The 24,135-nt window shown below is 50.8% G+C and overlaps 1 protein-coding gene across 3 annotated transcripts in view; it reads right to left on the bottom strand.

Moving 5' to 3' along the window:
* GRID1 (glutamate ionotropic receptor delta type subunit 1) overlaps positions 1 to 24,135 on the bottom strand; it is a 666,519-nt gene that overhangs the window by 468,642 nt on the left and 173,742 nt on the right. The window lies entirely within an intron of this gene.

The following is a 24,135-nucleotide window of genomic DNA, read 5'->3' as shown; positions in this document are numbered from 1 at the left end:
GCTACATCAAATATTAGTGCACGGGCTTCCCTGGTGGCGCAGTGGTTGAGAGTCTGACTGCCGAGGCAGGGGACATGGGTTCGTGCCCCGGTCTGGGAAGATCCCACATGCCGCGGAGCGGCCGGGCCCATGAGCCATGGCCGCTGAGCCTGCGCGTCCGGAGCCCGTGCTCTGCAATGGGAGAGGCCACAGCAGTGAGAGGCCCACGTACCGCAAAAAAATATATATATATATTAGTGCAAACCTACTCTTGTGATGGCCGGGGCTGCTGAATATTTTTTTTTTAACCAGGGCCCAAATCTCTCAGCGGCAGCCCTGCATGAGCCATCTGGCTTCTCCTAAAGGAGATCTGCCCAAGAATGGAGCCAGCAAGCAGGCCCAAGAGTGGGGCACAGTCCCTATGATGTCATTTAAGCCTCTGGGTCCACCTATGAAGCCTGTTTCTCCTGGATTCTTCAGTTTCATGGGCCAAAGAATACCCTTTCCTGCCTAAGCCAGCTTGAGCTGGATTTCTGTCACTTGCAGCCCAGAGTCTCAATGCATAGGCCACTTTTTCAAGTCTGGGATGTTTCCTTCATCTGGTCCATATCTGTGTTCCAGCTCCCAAAGGCAGGCCCCACACCTGAGCCACCCCCTCCAGAGGACACTGGGCCAGTCCATATTGCCCACGTTGTACTCCCTCAGTGCCTGGGATGTCCGTGGGCTGCCCGGGCATGCCCTGGCCCATCCAGTCACCCAAAATCAAATTCAAAGGATACAGTGTTAATTCAACCCGATTGTTTTTCCCAACCAGTTCCTCTTCCAAACTTTCACTTCATGCCCATTCCACAAATTTCATGAATTCTACACGTACCAGGCAGCATGCAAGCTGCTACAGTGGTTCCTTCACTGCCCATCTTGCTGGGAGGTTGGCTCATCAGTAAGTCTAGTCCCAGCTGGATACGACAAGAGCAGCCATGGAAAAGCAAGCACGGAGCCAGGGAGGCCAGAGCACCATGGCAGTCATAACTGGGGTGCTGGGGGGAACGTGCACAGAGTCCCTCTATTCCCACGATGGGGGGAAGCCCTGGAATAGGGTCTGAGTACCTGTTGTAGACTCAGACACTTAGAACTCAGTACAGTTCCATCCACTTTGTGCCTCAAATATGATCGACAGACTCACACACACACAAATGACTGTTGTTCCAAGCCACTAATTTTGGGGATGGTTTGTTTCTCAGCAATAACTAACTGATAAACCAAGTTCAACAGATGCATTGTATCTAATACGCCCTAGGAAAAGTTCACTGAAAGAGCAAAGTCACCCACACACACAGCTTCCCCACATGGGGCCGAGTGTGAGCCAGTCCTGGGGTGAGGACACTGGTAGCTTCTGCAGCGCTATCCCTTCGCCTGGACACCCATGTCCTCACTGCCCGTGGCCTTGGCTCTGGCCCAGATCTGAGCACAGCTGATGGGACAAGGATAAAGGAAGCGCTCTGAGACCCACCATCTACCAGTTCCCACTCCACTTCTGGCGCCTTTCAAGGCCATTACAAGTATTTAAAGTGGCAGAGACTGGCACGTCTGCAGAGCCATGCTTTACGTGAGCACATGCGCAAAGAGAGCTCCAGGGTGGCTCTGTGTGTGTGCGCATGGGCCCACCAGTCTGGTAGGGGTCCAGGAACCTCACGCATCACACCAGCATGGCCGGTCCTCACAGGCTGGGGAGGAAGTCCCTTCAGTCTCTTCCTTGAGGTCCCCCTACCTAAATCCATCTCAAGCCATAGGACCGTTTCACTTCTTCAGGGAACAGGAGGTGCCACGGGGGGTGGCAACTGTCTCGGGACCCACAAGGACGCACGAGGACATGCACACACTGAGAACACAAGCCCTCAGAGCTCCTGCACACGCTCAGCTGCTGCGTTTCTGCCTTCTGTTCGGGCAGCCCCTGATGGAACTGAGCCATCAGAGAGAGTTTAAGCTCCCTGTCAGTGGCTGGCTCCCCACACCTGGAACAAGTGACACAGGCTGAAAGCAGTGCTCCTGAGGGACCATGGCCCCGGCTACAGCCACCTGCTCCCACTTGGCTGAAAAGGTCAGCCCTCAGCCTCTGAAGGTCTTATTCAGTTGCACTTGAGGAGAGCTGGGGGGCAGAAAAACAGTCAAGAGCACAAGCTAACTTTGCCGCCCTCCTGCTGCTCCCCAGGAATGGGGCCAAGGAAGTCCACGTCTCCAACGAAAATCCTTTCCTCCCTCAAGAGTCTGAGTTTGTAACACCACCCTACCTTCATCCCCCAAGAAAGCCAGCTGTCCACTGCTGCTCCCCAGAAAGGGAGAATTCTCCAAGAAGTTACACTAAAGACAGGGATGGGGCTGCTCTCGGGGTAGCAGTGTGGGCATCCCAGGAGCCCTTTGGTCCTCTAAAGAGTTCTGGACCTTGGCCCAGGCCCTTCCACTGGGAGCTCTCTGTGCAGACTGGCCAGCCCAGTCCACCTTCGCTGGTGCAGCTCCCCCAATCAGACCCACCTCCGCTAGAGAGGGAGACGAGGGGGCCACAGTGGGCGTCTCGTCAGCCGCAGCCCAGAAAGGGCAGGAGAAGGCAAACAGCCCACAACTCTCCAAGGTGGCAGCAGGGAGCGTGCGGGGGACACGAACCATGAACGAGGGCATTGGCCACCCACACGGATGACAGGGAGAGGCTCCCAGGAGAGACACCCTGCTCCCCAGAGAAAGGAAGCAGTTCAGCGAACAGGGCAAGTGCATTCCTGCGAGGAATCTGATGTGACGACACCTCAGGACGGGCCTCAGCTGCCTTGGCCCACCCTCTGGGCTCTCAAAGGACCTGCTCATCAGAAGTCTTTGCAATACCAGAGTCGTCCTGTTGACATTCATTCATCCCTCCTTCCCTCCAATATTCACTGAGAGCTTTCTCTGTGTTGGTCCCTCTCCTAGGGGGTTGGGGAACAAGAATGAATGAGCCCACGGTGTTCCCACTAGCATGGGACTTACATTTCAGGGGCTGAAGAAGAGACTGGAAACAAATAAACAATAGATAATTTCCAACAGTGGTGTGAGCGCTGAAGAAAGTAGAGACTGGGTTGCAGGAAACTGCAGAGGGTCGGGGTGGGAGAGGCCCCTGTGAAGAGCATCGGTGAAAAGGAGCCAGCCCTGGAAACCACCCGGGGAAGACCACTCCTGACCGAAGAAACAGCACGTGGAAAGTTCCAGAATGAGGCATCTGGGATACTGAATGAAGAAGGGCCTTGCTCACCCCACAACGGGGACCAGGAATAGGGAGGACCGGAACTGTGGGGCTGCCAGGGAAGGAAGCTGGGGCCCCACCACCAGCAGTGGAGGAGGTGAGCACATGCATCCCCAGTGCCCGAGCCCTGGGCCTCCTCTGCCCCATCGCTCCTCCCCTCCACAGACCAGCTTCCGAATGCTGGGCCCAGGCACCCTCTGGCACTTCCCAGCACTCACCTCTCTGCCCACTGCCACGCACACCACGCTGCTCTGAAGCTCTTGCCAAAGCCATGAACAAACGGAGACCCTCCTCTCTCTTCACTTTCCATGGGTTCTCCGGAGCACCCAGCCTGTGACCACTCATCCCTGAAGTCCTTTCTCCCCTCCCTGGGCTTCCACACGCACACATGCGCTCCTGCCTCTTTCCTGATCCCTCCCTGCATGCACTCCTGCCCACATCCCCACATTCCTGGGCTTCCCTCTGGCATCACCCATCAGCCAGGCTTGGAGAACATCAACAGCAGACACTCAGGCTGGCCAAGGGCTCTCTACTTCTCCTAAACATCCCGTCATGAGCCCATCTCCATGATCCCTTCCCGGGTTAAGGCACCATCTTCTCCTCCTTGGGATTTCTGCCACAGTCTCCGACGAGGTCGCCCTGACCCCGGGGTCCTCCCAGCCAATGCCTTCCTCCGCCAGGATATTTTCAGAGTTCATATCTGCTCATGATATAGCCCTCCTCTAAAACCTTCCACAAATAACACATTTCTTTTAAAGTTGCCAAGAAATTAATATTCGCAAAAGAATCCATCAATCACAAACAAACAATAAGCCTTCCAGAGACTTTATTATTGTATATGAATAAACTCCATACACCTTAGCCTGATACATAAGAGACTCTCTGGTTTTAACAGCTTTTTTTATTTTTGCTTTTGTATCACCATCACCTTCTTCCACCACAACCACCAGAAACCATGCACCCAAACCCCAGTAAAAAAAGCTCTTTGCCTTTCCCTGGACAGCCCCCCCTACACAGACACCCCCCCACCCCCCCCCACCCCACACACACACACCATCTACGCACTCTTACTCTCAGCCTAGATGCTCCCAATTTGAAATTTACGGAGCCCCTACCTTTCCATCAGACTCAACTGAAATCATACCTCCCCCGAGGCCATCTCAGATCCTCAAGTCAGAATTCATGCCTCCCTGAAGTTTCATAGCTCAAGGACCTGGGAAGTAGAAACTAGGTCTTTCTCATTTCTTTGTCCAAGCCCAAGGCTCAGTGACTAGCACAGAGTCAAAGACAGCCAAAGTCAGCGGAATCAAACTGGATCAAAGCAAGAACCAGCCTGAAGCCCAGGGTGACTTCAACAACCACACAATTGTCCTGTATCTGATGAAGGCACAGTCCTACTAAGCAACAAAGCTGTAACTATCCCACTACTCCTTCTGAAAAAAGAATCATATAGTCATGAGTATTTAACATACTTTCTAAAAAGTAACTGAAATGAAAGAACACATTTCAAATTGCTTCCCGTACTATCTTCAATTTCCAAGAAATGTCCAAGCACTGAGAGCACCTGTAAAGAATATTTTACCATCTATAATATATATATGTATGAAGGCTGCCACCTCACACCCGGGAAGTTCAAAGTTGGAAGTGTTTGGGGATTATTGGCAAATTTTCCAAAAGCTGAGACACAACTTTCATTCTACTGACTTTTTTTTTTTAACTCCTTTCTTATCTGGCCCCCAAATACATGGTTCGAATTTCTTCCCAGCTAGAGTTGACCCAAATTCGAGTTCATTTCCAAGACCTCTGCCCAGGGTCCTCTCCTCCTTAATTGCTCACTCCCCTCCACAGCGCCAACTTCAAATGCCACCATCCTTGTCATTCACGGAACAGCTACAGAACTGGGGTGTGTTGGAGGCTGGGTCTGCAGGGGAGGAAGCAGCCACCATTTCCAAGAAAAGAGATCACAGAGACCTACCTGCTGCCAATCCAAAGTGATACCCCTTCCCTCTGCTCAGAATCCATTTGGTGCCTCACCTCCTAGAACTCAGCTGCCCAGCTGTGCATTCCCTCCCTCCCTTCTCCCTCCCTCTTCCTCAAATATTTCCTGAGCACTGCTCCGGGAACAGCAGAATTTGAAAACTTCACAGCCCAGCCCTCAAGGAGCTCTCGGTCCTGCACGTAAGACTTAGCCCAAAGCAAAGAGTGGCTTCGCCCTGCCACTCGCTGAGCGCCTCCCATGTGCCAGCATGTGTTCCATTTGCAGACTACATTTCTTGGATGCATTATCAATCCACGTTGGTGTGATAAAGGGCATCTCTATGGGAGTGAGGTGGTCACAAAGCAGGCCCATGGGAGTTCAGCAAAGACAGGAGCAGAAATGCACAGATGTGGAGCCAGCCGGCTCTCAGTAAAGCAGGATGCAGGCCTCTCCCTGTCATGAGATGACAAGTCCCCCAGAGCAAATGCCCCCCCCCAGGGCCCAGGCAGGGGCTGGCTTCAGGTGAACAGGTAGACCCTCAGGGGCTGTCTCACCTTCTTTGGCAGCGCAGTGCCACTGTTCTATGTTTCGTGGCAAGGTTCTCATCTGAGAAGGAGGCCTCCCTCTCCTGGTCACCATCTCAGCTGCCCAGCTGGCCCTGGGAGTCCTCCAGAGTGACCTCCCATCCCCAACTCCCCCCCGCCCCCCAAAAACCCTGCTCTCTGTAGTAATCATGTCTTTTATCAATACTTTTGGCATTCTGATGGCATCTGGAGCTCTGCTGACCCTGGAGGACTGCCCCTCAGAGGGATAATCAATTCCCAGAGATAGTAACCAACTCGCCCCAGAGCACCCCATTCACATGCAAACCAACCAGTCCAGGGCCTGCACCCTCAACCACCTCCTCTACGGGACTCGCACACGTTGAGCCACTATCCACTCGCCCCAATCACCCCAGGACCAGGTAGCAGACAACTCGGGACACCCCTGTGCCCCACAGCCTGCCAAAATTATTCAAACCAGCCACTCCTAAGCCTGCTTACCCCACCTCACCCATTCTTTCCTGCAGAAATCACTTGAAGGGCTCTTGCCCATAGTTTCCTTTCTCCTCCTGCCTCCTGATCAACCCTGGTGCTTCCCCCAGTGGCCACCCAAGGCATGGTGTGCCCCCTCCACCTGGGAATTGTCGCAAACTATCTTTTCAATGGAAGTTGTCTCCTGATCTACTGGCCTTGTCATACCTAAGTAGTAATAGAACATCCTCTGCATGGTGACCTGGGATGCAGCTCAGGGAGGGGCACACAGAAGTAGCCCCATTGGCCACACTGCCCGCCCCCTCCCCCGAGGGGTCACAGAATAAGCACAGGCATGGGTTCGAATCCCACCCTTCACTAGCCCAGTGACCTTGGGCAGTCATTTCTCTGAGCCCATTTCTTCTGCAAACAGAGCTAATTCCACCTTCCTCCTAGGTGCCCTATGATCCTTCACTGAGTGGCACACGTTACTGCCAGCACAGCACAAAATAGATGTTCAGTGGCTGTCAGCTCCCTTCCAACCTTCTCATCAGCACTGGAAATGCCCCCAAAAAAGGCTCCCAAATGAACAAATCATCTCTCTTGTCCTAGAGGCTCATCAAGAAGGGAGGTGTGGGCTTCCCTGGTGGCGCAGTGGTTGGGAGTCCGCATGCTGATGCAGGGGACATGGGTTCGTGCCCCGGTCCGGGAAGATCCCACATGCTGCGGAGCGGCTGGGCCCGTGAGCCATGGCCGCTGAGCCTGCGCGTCCGGAGCCTGTGCTCCGCAACAGGAGAGGCCACAACAGTGAGAGGCCCGCGTACCGCAAAAAACAAAGAAGGGAGGTGCCATCCTGATAATCGGATGACACGACAGAAGACTAAAAAGGTCGGCTCTCCCTTCTGTGATAATGTAAGTTCCAAAGTTGTAAAGTGGCGGAAGGGGAAGGTCTGTCATTGAAAACTCTCTGAGAAAGAGACCAAATTTCTGCCCATAATAGGGGCCAATAATATCCAGGAGCCTTCTGTTCAAACAGATCTCAGAACAAGCCACGAAACTATACATGAGCAGATTCTGTAAAGGAGAAAGGGTCGTCTGGGTAATTGCTTGTGAGCACATTTACATGGTGCGTGCACACACATATGTCATTTCAGACACAGGAGTCCATGCGTGAGCCCTACTCACACCCACTGCCTGGAGCCCTGGCAAAGGAGGGCATAGCGTGATCATAACATGCTCACTTCTCCCCAGATTCTGTTCCTTTCCATTTAGAAAGCAAACCCAAGGGAAAAACATTTTAAATAATCAGGCTGGCATATCAAGATTAAAAACAATTTAAAATAAACGTCTATCCTGGCACTTTGGAAAAAACATATCATGCTGCATTAAGTGCTTTGAATTAAGTAAATTACACCAAGTAACTAATTTACATAATGCTCAAAATTTGCATTTTACACATGTTATGATGAAAATAGGTTTATAAAAGAATTCTTCACCAACTTCTGTTCCGAGCTGGGTTCCAGTATTTGGATAAAATTCTGCAGTGCTGATCTGCTACTGTCTTTCGTGTTTCAAATCTCTGGCTCCTTCAATATTTTTTTTTAATCTGGCAGGTCCCTTATTCCCACTGCAATAAATAGTCCCTTTGATTTGCAATCCCCTTCCATCAACTGAGAGAGATCATATTTTTAAAGAAACCATAATACACTAATGATTCTTAGAATTTTCACAAATAAAGTTTGATGTTCCTGTCACCTTTCACTTACGAGGTATTTGGTATTGATTTTAGCAATTCTTCCTCCACGATTTGTAGTATTGGCTTAAAGTCCTGCAGCTTTGGTTGCCATCTTTTCAGGATGAGGCATCAGAATGGCATTTCTCAACAGGCTTGCACCAAAAGGCCCCTCAGAAAAGAAGCAAGACCCCACTGGACATACTCGACATGCCCAGAGGAGGCTGAGCATGAGGTCCTTAAGGAGACTGACCACCAGCCCCAGGAGGCCACCCTGCGCCTTTCGGTCCTTGGTGCCCAGCAAGCGGGCCCAGAGCCAGAACTCCCTCTCCTGGAGCTGCTGGATCCTTAGATGCTTCCTTTATTCTCTCCCTCTCCACAGCCTGTGAGGAAGGGACAACCTTCCCATTCCACAGATGAGAAAAATGAAGCCAGAGAAGTTGAGTCCCTCCATCAACACCACACAGCCAGCAAGAGGAACCACCCACAATCATGCGTTGAGAAATTTCTGGATGTTGTTCTGGACGTCTTTCTAATTTAAGTAAGATCCTGAAGCAAATCTAGAAAAGTAATTTCCAAGTGTTTACCCAAAACAGCCATGTTTGAGTTTCCAAGGGGCTCCAGAGATGTTGACTTTGCTTTTTGATAATGCCACAGACAAACGCCCTCCCTCCATGGCATGGCGGGAACGATGCCGTGTGGTGAGGAAGATGGAATCATGCTCACTGCACTTGTTTATTAAGGCCTGGCGTGGTGCCGGCACCATGCTCAGCATTCTGCACATACTGTCTTATTTAGTCCCCATGACACCCTGATGTCGGGCCCAAAGTCATCAAGCCCTTCAGAGGCAGGACTAGGGTTCAAATCCAGAGCTCTGATGCCGGAGTCAGAGCTCTTTACGCACATTCGCCAATCAGCCAAAGGTACCTGGGAAGGGATGGGAAGGAGGCAGGTCAGAGCCCCCCACCGCGTGCACATGCTGAGCCAGGGGCCTGTCACACACACTTCATCTGAGCCCCACGCACCCCTAGGGAATGGCCAGATCATGCCTATTTCACAGATCAGCCCCCGGCTCACAACAGAGCTGATTCAACCCCAGAGCCATATACTGTCAGAGGCTCTGGTCTGTGTCCCATCAAGGCATGGGACTTGCTGATGGTGGCCAGGGTTTCCCCCAGACCCCTGCCCAGGCCTACAGAGCGGTCATCTCAAGCACACAGGGCTCCAGGGAGACCACGCAGCATGCTGGTCGAATGCTGGAGTCTAGCTTTTAGGAATGGCAAGAAGATGGAAATGTGACGCATGCTATTACCAGCTGTTAATTTGCAATCAGTTTTAATAACTGACATTACACAGTGAAATGCAGCATCTTCATTAATTCCGTAAATTATCGCTGTAGGGAAAAGCCCGCGCTCCCGGAAACGGCAGCTCGACTGGGCTGACTTGGAAGCAACCCTGGGCCAGGTTCCACATCTTCAGACCTGCCCCAGGGGGTGCCCAGGGATGCCGCCTGCTGATCCCAATCCTTGCTGCCGCAGGACCAGCGGCAGCCTCCTACCTCCCAGTGCCAAGGGTATGGGACTGGCCCCCGACTCAGGCTTTCTGCAAGCGTCTGGTGCCCACTGTGCCATAACCATCGTGGAGGCTCAAGAGACGGATCAGACAAGGAGCTCAATGGAAACAGACACGCGAGCAATGCTTGAAGATGTGCTAGGACCCACGAGAGGTACCTGGGAAGCAGTCTGTTTCCCCAGGCAGTGTCAAGCGAGGAAAGATCTCCAGGAAGCCTTCAGAGAGCTCAGCCCAGGAGCTGGAGCCTGTGGGTAGTGGCCTTTTCTAAGTGGACAGGAGAGGGAAGTGTACTCCAGACCAAGAGACCATCAGGATCAAGGGCCTTGTGGAACCCAGCAGCCCACTGGGGGACTTGCTGATGGCTCTATTTGGCCATCAGGGACACAGGGCTTGATGTGCCCCTGAGGAGGATGGCCACAGTGGCATTCTCGGGACTGACCAGAAAGCAGCAGAAGGAAGAGCATCATCGTGGTCTTTGGGTCAGCTGAGACCAGGGCTGTGGCCACAACCCCACCGAGGGACCGAGGGGCAGCAAATTCAGTTGCTCTGGAGGCAGCCTGGAGCCCCAGTGTGCGCCTGAGTGTCCCCCACAGCTGCAGCCAGGAGGCCTGAGCAGCTGCTGCCCAAATCCTGTGGGGGCCTTTCCAAAGCAGGGCTCTGGCTCCCGGGTAGGAGAGAGTCAAAGAGCCTCAGTTGCCACCTCTGTAAAATGGGCAGGGTGATGCCTCCTAGGCGGTAGGATAATTGTAGGGAGCAATCGGGATGACGGATACAAGCACCTGGGCCACAGTCCAAGTGGGGGGGGGCGGGGCTTGGAACGATGGGCCTGCCTCACCAGTGACACCACCACCTCCATGCCACCTCCAGCGCCGCCCCGCCCCTTCTGCTCCTCCGCAGCCCTGGCACAGGAAACCTCTGTCTTCACAGCTCTCTGCTGACCTCATGACAAATGTTCTTCTACTTATGCATTTAATTTACATAATTACTCTCTGATATTTACTCGGATTTAATTTGTTTCCTCTGGAACTTGCCTTTGAAGAGGCAGTGCCAACCAGAGACAGGAGTAAAGCGCAGCAAGGGGCTCACAGATGCCACCGCCCCTCTCCGGGGGCCTCCAAATGCCGCCTCTGCAGAAGGACCGGGCTCTGCCTGCAAACAGGCACCATGCACAGAGCCTCACACCTCCCGGTGTCAGATGGGGGCCAGGCTGGGGAGGATCACTGCCCGCGAAGACCTCACAGTGGAGAGAGAGGTGTGTTAACGCCAGTCCCAGGAACGACTCTCCATGCCAGCCCCAGAGGGAAGTGTGGGCAGTGCCAGGTGGAAGGACGGCAGGAGTCCTCTGCTCAGGAGCGATGGGGAAGTGGTGGAGCTGGGCGTCACTGAGCTGGAGTCCGGAGGCAGTGGATGGACTGATGGCACTGCCAGGACCCTCTTTGCTGCAGCAGAGTGGGGCTCCCAGGGGTGCTGTGTAAATGAGGCTGGAGTCCAGGTCTGGGCAGAACACAGAGGGCAGCATAGACACACCGTGGGATGGAAGAAAGGGTTTGATTTTGAAAAATCCGTTTGGCAGTTCTGTAAGAAGGGGCGTGACCTGGAGGGCAAAGGGCCGTAGGCCATCAAAATCTCAAGGCCATGGCCCAAGCACAAGCACTGAGGTGGAGAGGAGGGCCTTCGGCTCAGAGAAAGAAGGTGAGGGAGGAATTAAACATGAGGGACGCCGGGTTATGCTTGCCAGGCTAGTGGATGGGGAACCAGGAAGAGAAATATAGGAGGCGGATGGGGGACGGGGGCTCAGTCCTGAGTGGCCTCAGCCACTCAGCCCCAGGCCTACGCTGGGAGCACAGGAGCGCCTCTCCTCCTTCACCTCTGCTCTGGGGTACTGATGGGGATGGGTCCGCCCAGGCTCTCCTGTGCTGCGAGTCTCATTCAGCCCCAGTTCTGAGCCTCTTTCCTCCTAGTTCCTGGGCTGCTGTTCCAGGTCGCTGGGCTGGAGCCTCCCCCAGATTTTGTCCTTTACAACTCATTGATTTTTGTGCACACACACATACTCACTCGCATACACTTACATGTTCACACACACTCGTGCTCACACACGCACATCCATGCCCACATTCTCACACTCATACATTCATACTCACACCTTCACAGACTCACTGACATACACTCACCTGCACCCTCGCCCTCACGTTCACCCCCACACACGCTCACTCACACAGTAGCGTGCTGGAACCAGCCTGTACCATCTCATGAGAGGCCGCGGTTACATTTTCAGGAATTTTGCAAGCCAGTTATCAAACACAGCCACTATAAATTAAATCATATAAACGTATAATTAAACAAATTACATTACAAACAAAATTGACAAGTACACAAAGCCCATCACTTCCTAATTATTTTGCTACGTTTTACTCTTATCTACGTCCATGGAGCTGTTAATGTCTGTTGTATCTGAAACACCACTTCATGGCGCATCATCCCTTCCCAACTCCACATTCAGTGATATCATGACGCTCAAAATCAGTCACCATAGGAGTACTTACACCCCAGAAACCAGCAGAACTATAGAGCAGGGCTTCTGTTTCCCTAGAGAGCCAGGTGTTGGACACCTACTAGCACGCCAGGGCTTACAATGCTGCACACACTCACACCCCCCACTCTCACACACGCACAGCTGCGCCCATGCTTAGCCACGCACACTCACACCCGCGCTAACACACTCACACAGTGCCACTCAAGTCACGTACACACTCATACTGACACACACAATGCTCTCTCGCTCTCTTACACACACGCCAGCGTTCCCTTTCAGAAACCACGGCCATGCCCGGGAAGGAGACCAGAACCTTACCCTCTGCTCCCCCTGGCCTCCCCCCACCCTCCCCTGGGCCTGGGAGCTGACTCCCCCGGAAGGCGTCTGTGCTGCAGCCTCCCCACACCGCCTGGAGGGCACCTCACGTTGGTAATAAAAGCAAGACGACGGCAGAGATCAGTCATAATGGGGTCGGTTGTCCACAGAGACGAGGAGCTCTGCAAGTCTGGGTGAGATGCCTGGACGCCCTGGCCCAGGCAGCCCAGCCATTCTGGGAGCAAACACAGATGGCCAAGGGCTTCTGTGGCCCCGTGCAGCCCTGTTAAACCCCCAAATTAAGCCCGCACCTATATTAATTAAGAGCCAGGATCTGCAGGCCTAATAGAACTGCCGGCCCACCTGTCATAAGCTAGTTAACTCCCTCCAGAACCTCTTGGGCCAGATTACAGATGGGATTCAGGGTGGGGGGCCAGGGGAGGCAGGGTACTATCCTGAAATATAAGTCGAACTTTCCTTCCAAAATACCATCCTCAGGGGCTTCCCTGGTGGCACAGTGGTTGAGAGTCCGCCTGCCGATCCCACATGCCACGGAGCGGCTGGGCCCGTGAGCCATGGCCGCTGAGCCCGCGCGTCCAGAGCCTGTGCTCTGCAATGGGAGAGGCCACAGCAGGGAGAGGCCCGCGTACCGCAAAAAAAAAAACAAAAAACAAAAAAAATACCATCCTCGGGCTGATCCATCACACGCCCACCCCTGCCCGCACCCGCCACAAGCGAGGCCTGGACCGTGGCACCTTCCATCACCAGCCTCTGGAAGGTCCTGGAAATGCCAGGGCTGCTCCAGGGCTCCGAGGAGGATGGGGACAACTGGGCTTACAGTTTGATCAGTGTCAGCGGGGCAGGCCACAGTGACAGAAACGTGGCTGCCAGGGCCAAGGCCACCCCTCCTCCTCCCCCCAAGGGCAAACATCCTCCCTGCCAGGAGCATTGGGCTGGGGAGTGGGGGAGCAAAGAGCAGTCACGGAGCCCCTCCTACGTGCGGGCCCCGCACACTTCCCATTCATGACCTCCTCACGGCAAGCCTGTGAAGGCAGTATTAGTATTCCTGGTTTACAGATGACAAAGCCGGAGCCCAGAGAGCTTCAGTCACTCAAGTAATAGGGGCTGACCCAGTCAGACCTGACTCCACCCCACTCTGCTGCCCCCAGAGCAGTGAAACAACAGAACGTCGAGCCCCTAGGACCATATTCCGTGCCCCGGTCTCCATGAAGCCCCCTGAGTCCTGCCTGATTCTGGGCCAGCAACAATATCCCAGGGGGCCCATCCCAGCAGAAGCAGGTGTCTCTGGCCAGTGGTCAGGGATTCTGAGTATCTGATTCACCGTTGCATATCCTGTCCTCCAAGCATGGCAGCTCAATAAAGAGTCATGGGGGAAATGTGTGAATTAACTAATGAAAGGCAATTCTCTGTCCAGGGGAGGAAGTCCATGTCCAAGAAGAGCCTCCTGGTTGAAGCAGAAGCCCGCACTGGAGCTGGGTCATGCAACTGGAGAGGAGGGGCTGGCAGGGCTGCCATTGCCGGCTGGCCTGGAGCACATGCCTCTGTCCACCATGCATTCCCCAGGAGCAGCGACCGTGGGGGACATCCCGGCAGTGCACCCGGCACTATGCCCTGTGCCCAGCCCTGTACTCTCCCTATCTCATCTACCACCCCAGCAACCCCAGGAGGGCAGGTCTACCATCATCCCCATTTTACAGATAGTAAAACTGAGACTCAAGAGTGCTAAGGGCTAGAGCCACCATTCCAAAGCCTCTGCCCTTAGCCTCTCTGCTTCATGGGGACGTGGCTGCCACACAGAACCTCCTCATTACTGTTAGCCCCCTTTGCCTTCCAGGAAAACCAACAGTTAAAATAAACCCACACTCTGCCCAGTATCCCCCTCCCAGGCCAGCACCATGGGCTGTCCAGTGTACTGAAGGCTGGGGACCGCCCTACCATGGCCCTGGGACTGAGCTGCCCCAGCCTGCAGCCGACGGCTCAGCGCCCACATTATCGAGCTCCACGGCTCTGGGTGGGCGGCCGGCCTGCCATTCTCCACAGCAGCAGCCATGCAGCCTCTGCTCCGGGCACCAAAAGGGCTCTTTCATAGCCCACAGCTGCCTTTTCCCCCAACTTCACAAGAGCAATTGGAGATGCAGATTCCGATTCTGAGTCGGAGCTTTCTCCACGATCCTAGTGGTTTCCCGTTTAGAGGGAAATGAGCACCCCAGAAATCATTTAGAATTAACCCTACCATCCTGGAGCAGCAATAAAACTCGGTTAAGAGTGAAATATAGGCAGTACATCGCAAGCCCTGTCACTGAGAGAAAAGAGAGATCCAATTGTCTGTTGGCTGGCTCGTGCTCCCAGGCAGGTGGAAGTATCAAAGCAATGGCAGAGCTCTCCCTCTTCATCCCCACTCCCCTGCCTTTTCCTCTGACTGCATGCATCAGCATAAGGGAGGGACAGGTTGATGGTCCTCAGGGCTCTCTTGTGGGAGCGGGGGTGGAGAGTGCCGGAGCGGGAAAGTCATGAATCTCAGGCGGGGCTCTACTCTGTGCCCCTCAAGGAAGGTCTGAGGATCCGCTGCACACATCGCAGGCCTGGGGAGGAGGTGAAGGCAGAGAAACATCCGGGGACTGAGGATCAAAGCATTCAAGAGTGACCAAGTCTGCCGATGGGTAGGACCAAGCCCCCAGACACCCAGGGTCTGGTCCAGTCCACACTCTGAACTCACGCTCCTCCTAGAAGCCAGGAAGTCGGGGCTTAGAGGTCACCACGCACGTGCTGAACTACCAACTCCTTTACGATGAGGCAGAATCAGGAGTTCAGAGATCAGGACCAGCATAGGATCCCAGAAGGAAAGGGAGAGAGGGGATCTCAGACGATGGTGTTACTGTCACAGCTTCTGCAGCCATGGGGGAGAGCAGCTGCCAGGGGACGAGGGTGGGGAGCTCCAATTAGCTGGGACTCGGGAGTCAGCACCCCATTCTCTCCAGAGTCCCGAGCAGCCTCTTCTCTCCCCTAGATGATATCACCCAGTCCTGGGGCTTCAAATACCATCCACACCTGAATTACATTACCACCCTGGACTCCGCCAGGATTTCCAGACCCATCTAGACACTCGGAAATCGGCATTTCAAACTTAACACACCCAGAAAGGAACTCTCGATTCTCAATCGCCCATTACCTTTGCTCCCCTTTCTAATAAACAACATCACCAACCCTCCAGCGCTCGGGCCCCAAGCCTGGGAGTCTTCCTGGAGACTTCCCTTTTCCTCACCTATTATCCACCACAGACTTTAAACCCAACCTCTCCCTGCCAGTGCCACTGTTGTCCATGCCACCACCATCTCTACCAGAGGCTATTCTGACAGCCTACCTGGCCTCCCTGCCTCCACCCTCACCCTCCTGCAATCTGCCCACCACATGGCAGAGACAGTGATGTTTCTTTTTTTTTCTTTTTTTTCATTGTCTGCTGTATTCTTTTTTTTTTAAACATCTTTATTGGAGTATAACTGCTTTACAATGGTGTGTTAGTTTCTGCTGTATAACAAAGTGAATCAGTTATACATATACATATGTTCCCATATCTCTTCCCTCTTGCGTCTCCCTCCCTCCCACCCTCCCTATCCCACCCCTCTAGATGGTCACAAAGCACCGAGCTGATCTCCCTGTGCTATGCGGCTGCTTCCCATTAGCTACCTATTTTACGTTTGGTAGTGTATATATGTCCATGCCACTCTCTCACTTTGTCACAGCTCACCCTTCCCCCTCCCCATATCCTCAAGTCCATTCTCTAGTAGGTCTGTGTCTTTGTTCCTGTCTTACCCCTAAGTTCTTCATGACAATTTTTTTTCTCTTAAATGCCATATATATGTGTTAGCTTACGGTATTTGTCTTTCTCTTTCTGACTTACTTCACTCTGTATCACAGACTCTAGGTCCATCCACCTCACTACAAATAACTCAATTTTGTTTCTTTTTATGGCTGAGTAATATTCCATTGTATATATGTGCCACATCTTCTTTATCCATTCATCCGATGAGGGACACTTAGGTTGCTTCCATCTCCAGGCTATTGTAAATAGAACTGCAATGAACATTTTGGTACATGACTCTTTGAATTATGGTTTTCTCAGGGTATATGCCCAGTAGTGGGATTGCTGGGTCGTATGGTAGTTCTATTTGTAGTTTTTTAAGGAACCTCCATACTGTTCTCCATAGTGGCTGTACCAATTCACATTCCCACCAGCAGTGCAAGAGTGTTCCATTTTCTCCACACCCTCTCCAGCATTTATTCTTACTAGATTTTTTGATGATGGCCATTCTGACTGGTGTGAGACGATATCTCATTGTAGTTTTGATTTGCATTTCTCTAATGATTAATGATGTTGAGCATTCTTTCATGTGTTTGTTGGCAATCTGCATATCTTCTTTGGAGAAATGTCTGTTTAGGTCTTCTGCCCATCTTTGGACTAGGTTGTTTGTTTTTTTGTTATTGAGCTGCATGAGCTGCTTGTAAATTTTGGAGATAAATCCTTTGTCAGTTGCTTCATTTGCGAATATTTTCTCCCATTCTGAGGGTTGTCTTTTGGTCTTGTTTATAGTTTCCTTTGCTGTGCAAAAGCTTTTAAGTTTCATTAGGTCCCATTTGTTTATTTTTGTTTTTATTTCCATTTGTCTAGGAGGTAGGTCAAAAAGGATCTTGCTGTGATTTATGTCATAGAGTGTTCTGCCTATGTTTTCCTCTTACAGTTTGATAGTGTCTGGCCTTACATTTCAGTCTTTAATCCATTTTGAGCTTATTTTTGTGTATGGTGTTAGGGAGTGTTCTAATCTCATACTTTTACATGTACCTGTCCAGTTTTCCTAGCACCACTTATTGAAGAGGCTGTCCTTCCTCCACTGTACATTCCTGCCTCCTTTATCAAAGATAAGGTGATCATATGTGCGTGGGTTTATCTCTGGGCTTTCTACCCTGTGTCATTGATCTATATTTCTGTTTTTGTGCCAGTCCCATACTGTCTTGATTATTGTAGCTTTGTAGTATAGTCTGAAGTCAGGGAGCCTGATTCCTCCAGCTCCATTTTTCTTTCTCAAGATTGCTTTGGCTATTCAGGGGCTCCTGTGTTTCCATACAAATGGTGAAATTTTTTGTTCTACTTCTGTGAAAAATGCCATTGGTAGTTTGATAGGAATTGCACTATAACTGTAGATTGCTTTGGGTAGTATAGTCATTTTCACAATGTTGATTCTTCCAATCCAAGAACATGGTATATCTCTCTTTTGTCTCCTTAGGTAGGTTTATTCCCAGGTATTTATTCTTTTTGTTTCAATGGTAAATGGGTGTGTTACCTTAATTTCTCTTTCAGATTTTTATCATTAGCATATAGGAATGCCAGAGATTTCTGTGCATTAATTTTGTATCCTGCTACTTTACCAAATTCATTGATCAACTCCAGTAGTTTTCTGGTAACATCTTTAGGATTCTCTATGTATAGTATCATGTCATCTGCAAACAGTGACAGCTTTACTTCTTCTTTTCTGATTTGGATTCGGAAACAAGCAATGATGAACAACATAATAAATGAAATTAAAAATACTCTAGAAGGGATCAATAGCAGAATAACTGAGGCAGAAGAACGGATAAGTGACCTGGAAGATGAAATAGTGGAAATAACTACTGCAGAGCAGAATAAAGAAAAAAAAAAATGAAAAGAACTGAGGACAGTCTCAGAGACCTCTGGGACAACATTAAATGCACCAGCATTTGAATTATAGGGGTCCCAGAAGAAGAAGAGAAAAAGAAAGGGACTGAGAAAATATTTGAAGAGATTATAGTTGAAAACTTCCCTAATATGGGAAAGGAAATAGTTAATCATGTCCAGGAAGCACAGAGAGTCCCATACAGGATAAATCCAAGGAGAAACACTCCAAGACACATATTAATCAAACTGTCAAAAATTAAATACAAAGAAAACATATTAAAAGCAGCAAGGGAAAAAAAAAGCAGCAAGGGGAAAATAACACACAAGGGAATCCCCATCAGGTTAACAGCTGATCTTTCAGCAGAAACTCTGCAAGCCAGAAGGGACTGGCAGGACACATTTAAAGTGATGAAGGAGAAAAACCTACAACCAAGCTTACTCTACCCAGCAAGGATCTCATTCAGATTTGATGGAGAAATTAAAACCTTTACAGACAAGCAAAAGCTGAGAGAGTTCAGCACCACCAAACCAGCTTTACAACAAATGCTAAAGGAACTTCTCTAGGCAAGAAACACAAGAGAAGGAAAAGACCTACAATAACAAACCCAAAACAATTAAGACAATGGTAATAGGAACATACATATCGATAATTACCTTAAATGTAAACGGTTAAATGTTCCCACCAAAAGACCCAGACTGGCTGAATGGATACAAAAACAAGACCCATATATATACTGTCTACAAGAGACCCACTTCAGACCTAGGGACACATACAGACTGAAAGTGAGGGGATGGAAAAAGATATTCCATGCAAATGGAAATCAAAAGAAAGGTGGAGTAGCAATTCTCATATCAGACAAAACAGACTTTAAAATAAAGACTATTACAAGAGATAAAGAAGGACACTACAAAATGATCAGGGGATCAATCCAAGAAGAAGATATAACAATTGTAAATATTTATGCACCCAACATAGGAGCACCTCAATACATAAGGCAAATACTAACAGCCATAAAAGGGGAAATTGACAGTAACACAATCATAGTAGGGGACTTTAACACCCCACTTTCACCAAAGGACAGATCATCCAAAATGAAAATAAATAAGGAAACACAAGCTTTAAATGATACATTAAACAAGAGGGACTTAATTGATATTTATAGAACATTCCATCCAAAAACAACAGAATACACATTTTTCTCAGGTGCTCATGGAACATTCTCCAGGATAGATCATATCTTGGGTCACAAATCAAGCCTTGGTAAATTTAAGAAAATTGAAATTGTATCAAGTATCTTTTCCGACCACAACGCTATGAGACTAGATGTCAATTACAGGAAAAGATCTGTAAAAAATACAAACACATGGAGGCTAAACAATACACTACTTAATAACGAAGTGATCGCTGAAGAAATCAAAGAGGAAATCAAAAAATACCTAGAAACAAATGACAATGGAGACACGATGACCCAAAACCTATGGGATGCAGAAAAAGCAGTGCTAAGAGGGAAGTTTATAGCAATACAATCCTACCTTAAGAAACAGGAAACATCTCGAATAAACAATCTAAACTTGCACCTAAAGCAATTAGAGAAAGAAGAACAAAAAAACCCCAAAGTTAGCAGAAGGAAAGAAATCATAAAGATCAGATCAGAAATAAATGACAGTGATTTTTCTAAACGTGACGCGGATATGCCTCTGCCCTGCTTAAAACCCCACCAGCCTCACAGCACGCTCAGCATAAAATCCCAACTCCTCACTCAGGACCTAAGAGGCTCCACATGACACAGCCCCTGACTTGATCTCCAGCCCAATTGCTTTCTCTCCTCTCCTTCCCACCCTCCAGCCACACAGCCCTCGTCCTCCTTTTTGAACACTCCAAGTTCACTGCCACCTCAGGGATTTCACACCTACTGTTCCCCCTGTTGGAAAGCTCTTCCCAGTTTTTATCTGACTGCCTCCTTCAATGCATTGCGTTATGGATCCAAATGTGACCTCCTCAAAGGGACCTTCCTTGAGCTGCCGGGTGGCCCCGCTCCACCCTTATCTGTGAGTCTCTGCCACATCCCCTAGCCTTCTCTTCACAATACTCCTCGCCTCCTGAAATGACCATCTTCATTGATCAGTCCTCATGTCTTATCTTCCACTGTGTCCCCAGGGCCTGGAGCAGTGTCTGGCACATAGCAGGCAGTTACCAGATGTTAACTAATGGCCCAAGTAAAACTTAGGGGCAGCATGCTGCAGTGGGGCAAGCCCAAGTCTGGAACAAGCCTGCTCTGGGTTTGAAATCAACTCGGCTCAGCCCCTCATAGCCATGTGACCTTGGGCAAGTCACTTCAAATCTTTCTAAGCAGCAATTTCCTCATCTATATGATAATAATAATAAAAACCCCTTTGCACAGTGGATGCCAGGATTCCATGAGATAGCAAGGATAAGGTGCTTCGAGTGAACTTAGCAAACAGTCAATATTTTTATTAATAGCAATAGCATCAGATGTGAAAATACCTGCGTGAAAGTGGGAACCAGAAAAATGATATATGAGCAGGGGAAAAGGAAAGAAATGTACATACACTGGGCATCCCATGCCCCAGGCACTCTGCTGGCTCAGAAGGCCCCAGAGATGAACAAGCATCAGCGGTGCCCTGGAACAGCTGGTGGGCTGGGGCAGAAGCCAGACCTGGAAACGCTGAGTCAAGTGGCAAAATTAAGAACTATATTAGGGTGGGAGGGAGGGAGACGCAAGAGGGAAGAGATATGGGAACATATGTATATGTATAACTGATTCACTTTGTTATAAAGCAGAAACTAACACACCATTGTAAAGTAATTATACCCCAATAAAGATGTTAAAAAAAAAAAAAAAATGAAAAAAAAAAAGAAAAAAAAAGAACTATATTAGAGGCACATGTAAATGCTACGGAAGCAGAGGGAAGACCTCGCCGTCATGAAGATGTGGAGGAAAGCAAGACAAAAGAGGCAGTGCATACCCAGCTTGGCGTCTGCCGAGCACACCCCTCTTCTTCTGGAAACAGCCCTGCTCTTGTTCCGGGGGATGTCTCCTTACCCTACTCCAATCTTGCAGTTCTCGTGGGGCTGCCTTCCAGAGTCCCCTGTTCCCCACACACTGCATTCAGGAGAGGGCACGTGATCCAGGCCAGGCCAACAGAGCTACTCCCTGACTTTTTTCAAGCTGGTGGGGCTTTCCTGGTGATGCAGGGGACACAGGTTCGTGCCCCGGTCCGGGAAGATCCCACATGCCGCGGAGCGGCTGGGCCCGTGAGCCATGGCCGCTGAGCCTGCGCGTCCGGAGCCTGTGCTTCGCAATTGGAGAGGCCGAACAGTGAGAGGCCCGCCTACCGCAAAAAAAAAAAAAAAAAAAAAAGCTGGAACTAGGAGAAGAGGGTTACGCCCTCTAGCGACAAAGCACATCATGTAAGCTCAGGCGGTGAGAGCTGCCATGTTTCTCGCCGTATGGAGGAAGCAAGGCTGAGGGAATTAGCCAATATGCAGGGGGAGACACAAAGGGGAAAGGTGGGGATAAACCTTAGCCAGATATAAAGGAACTAGCTTATGCGACTGTTGCGGGGTAGCAAGTCTGAAATAGGTAGGGCAGACCGCAGGCTGGTAACTCTCAGACAGATGATGCTGCCGTTTGGAAGCAGAATTTCTTCTTCCTCGGGGTAAGTTTTGGTCTTAGGCCTTTTTCCACTGATTGGACGAGCCCCACCCAGATTATCCAGGCTAATCTCCTTTATTTAATGTCAACTGATTGCAGATGTTAACTCCATCTACAAAATACCTTCCAAGCAACACCTAGATTAGTGTTTGATTGAATAACTGAGTACTATTGCCTCTGCCAAGGTGACACATAAAACCCACCATGGCAGAAGTGAAGAAGAGGCAGTAGGGGCAGTAAATACTGATGACACTTTCAAGACTCCTGCTCCGAGGGAAGACAGGAGCTTGGAGGAGAGGCAGGATGGCAGGGGAAGGAGCTGGGTTTCCTTGCCCTGCAGGGATGGGGGAATTGAATGGGAGGGAACTGAAGCAAGAGAAAGACTGAAATAACAAGAAACAGAGAAACTGATCTGAGAGGCAAGGCCCCTGAATGGAGCAGAGAGGATGAGTACGGGGGGGGGGGGGGGGGGGGGGGGGGGGGGGGGGGGGGGGGGGCGGGGTGAGGGGGGGCGGTTCTCTCATTATCCACTGCATCAGGGCCACGGTCAAGATCTACACAAGCAGTTCAGCATGGACACCAAACAACCGAATGGATGCTGGCTGCCGAATGGGAGGGACCAGAGCGCATCTGCTCCAAATCCTCGCCACGCCCTGTAAGGAGGTGTAGTCGGTCACCCTCATTTCATAGATAAGGAAATGGATAGAAGCCCAGAGACATTTAGTAACTCCCTTGGGGCCCCACTGCTAGGAAGCAAGGCTGTGGACCTTGACGCGGGAAGAAAGGAGGAGAGGATGGGGGCCGATTCTACGTACCGCACCCCACCTCTTGCCAGGAATCCTAGAAGCCCACACACAGCAGCCCTAGACCCTTCGCCTTCTCTCCGGCTGAGCTGGAAAAAAGGACAGAGGCCAAGGGCTCTGGAGTCTGAAATCTCTGTCAAAGAGGAAGCGCTCAGCACAGCTCAGGACAGGGCCTCACGCCCTGCAGGCTCCCACTGTGGGACAGCTCAGATGCACAGGGGGTCCTTCAAGGAACCCAGTGTCGCAGTTTAGGAAGAGGACCACAACCTGCCATGTTCCACCCTTTATCTCCTTAAAGCACAGCTGATGGTGTCCACCTGCAGAACATCCCCCATAGGCAACTCAGAGCCGGGGGCATGTGCCTGGGACCGAAGTTCTTAGGGCACTTTCATCCCCATGGAAGACAGCAGAGGAAAAGTCCAGAGAGCGAAAGTGAGGTTATCCTAAGGATAAGCTGGGATCTGCCCAATGTATAAATGCAAGTCGATAGCAGGCAGTCGATACAGACATCCATCTTCATCCTCTCCACAATTATCACTCGTTAGGAGTAGCACCCCAGGACCGCCTGCTGCGGACGGGGCTCATGGGGCTGCTGCCTCCTGACCATCGGGGCAGCTGTCTCCGTCTCTTGCTCTGACTCCCAGCTGCACTCCCAGGCTAGCTAGGTGTCTGCCCCAGAGGGAAGCTGTAACCCCTGAAGCGTGGACCAGAAGAGCCTAAAGAGTAGCAGTTATCCCAAGGAGCCTGTCCAAAGAGGGAGCATCTGGGATTTTCTACGATGTCATGTCATGTCATGTCACCCCCATTTATCCACTGAGCTAAGTAAAATGCAGCCTCACCAGTCTTCCTTCTGCCAGACTTGTCCCCTGTTTAGAAGACTCAAGGCTCCCTGGTCCCTACAGAGAATAATTCCTATTCCTCGGCCTGAGCTGAGTCTGAGTGCCAAGGAGCAAGGACCAAGGATAAAGCTTGGCCTTGGGAATCAAACAGCCCTGGGCCTCAGCCTTGGCTTCACCGTCCATTGGCTGATGTGCCTCTAACCCTCCCTGGATTAGTCTGTGCCTCAGTCTCCCTACCAGCAAATTCACTGACTAAAATAAAAAGGGGAATTACATCCACAGTGTGGGGTTATTGTGAGAATTTAGTGAACCGTGTCAGACATATTGCCCAGTAAATGGCAGCTACTGTGATGACCATCAGAGATTCCCTAACCCAGACTCACCCACCTCCTGACCCCTGAAGAAGCCATGGATGTGACCTCCCCTACTGCCACCTGCACCCCACTCCCGACCTTTCCAAAGTCTTTCTGTCCTGTAGGATTCAGTTCCAGCCCCACCCAAAAGGGCTCCTGGACAGAAGGAAGCACCTATGTGAAGTGACAGAGGTACGGAAAAGATGGGAAACTATATTGAGGGGTGTGCTGCACAGCCATGGGGCAAGGAGGTGGGGGAGCCAGGGACACAGTTGAGGAGTTTGTGTGGCAAATGCAAAGCAGAAAGCAGGGCCACCTGTCTCCCAGTCAGGCTGTGAGCCATGAGAGGACAGAGGAGGGGTGACC

Source organism: Tursiops truncatus, chromosome 16 (genome assembly GCF_011762595.2).
Source record: "Tursiops truncatus isolate mTurTru1 chromosome 16, mTurTru1.mat.Y, whole genome shotgun sequence".
NCBI classification, from domain to species: Eukaryota; Metazoa; Chordata; class Mammalia; order Artiodactyla; family Delphinidae; genus Tursiops; species Tursiops truncatus.
Note: the sequence above shows the minus strand (reverse complement) of the source record. Positions and strands in the feature narration are given on the sequence as shown.